The sequence below is a fragment of the Portunus trituberculatus genome, chromosome 36 (genome assembly GCF_017591435.1).
Source record: "Portunus trituberculatus isolate SZX2019 chromosome 36, ASM1759143v1, whole genome shotgun sequence".
Taxonomy (NCBI): Eukaryota; Metazoa; Arthropoda; class Malacostraca; order Decapoda; family Portunidae; genus Portunus; species Portunus trituberculatus.
Window position 1 is genome coordinate 364,225 of NC_059290.1, and position 1,150 is coordinate 365,374.

Below are 1,150 nucleotides of genomic sequence, written 5' to 3' on the forward strand. Positions count from 1 at the left end.
GAAGTGTTAACGTAAAACTTGTATTTTTTCAATAATATATTGTGATACGAATAAGCCAATTCTCTCTCTCTGTCAAGGGTTCCAAGATGGGTGCTGCTATCGGAAGGTAAAACAAACATGAGAGAATGGTTAAGACACCATTTACTATTCCAATAACCAATAACCACCAAACAGCCTCACAAATAACAGAACCTTCTGCAGGAAGGTTGCAGCACTCTGGACTCAGCAGCGACACTCAGCTCGGCTTCCATCCGTCTTGCGTCCCTTCGTCTCGTGTGGCGAGGGCGGGCAGCACAGCTCCGCCCTTGTAGGTGGCGTTGAAGTGGTAGGCGAAGGAGGCGCAGGAGGAGAAGGGGCGTCAGGTGCACAGCAGTGACGGGAGTCGGAGCGTGGTAAGGAGAGGGGTAGCAGCACTCAGGACCAGCCCACGGCTCTGAGGTAACCACGGTGAGAGCAGAGCCAGCCAGCGTAGGAGGAAGTGAGCAGGACGAGGCTCAGCTTCTGTCTGCCGAGGAAGGCGAGCTGCAGGAGCCACGTCAACTCCTACTGACGCTCGAGAAGCCGCGGTGGCCGCTTGAGAAGCTTCGGTGGGTTGCTCAGATGAAGCGCCGAGCAACTGGGTTAATAACGAGCGCCGACGGTCGAGTGTCGGATAGGTGAAGGTCGTTGGCCTCGTTCAGGTGGTAGTTGCCCTCACACAGGCCCCCATAGAAGAATCTACTCCAGGTAGATTATAACAACTACCACATGAAAAGAAAGAACATACATGTTAAGAAAAGGAGGGAGGCACTGGTGAGGTTGGTTTCAAGGCGCCTTAGGCTGGGAGTCTGCTCATTAAATCTGCTCCCACGTTGTCCTTCCCAGCAATATGGACGACTCTGAACCGGTAGGCTTGTAGACTTAAGGCCCATCTCAACACCCTATCATTCTTGCCTTTAAAGGTTTCCAAGTACAACAAGGGCTTGTGGTCCACTTCTAATATGAATTCACGACCTCTGAGATAATAGTCAAAGCGGAGCACACCAAACACAACAGCAAGACACTCACGTTCTATGGTGGAATACCTCTTTTCCCGGTCCAGGAGCTTCCTGCTGGCATAGGCGACAGGATGAGGCACCCCCTGATGGTATTGCAGCAGAACAGATCCTAG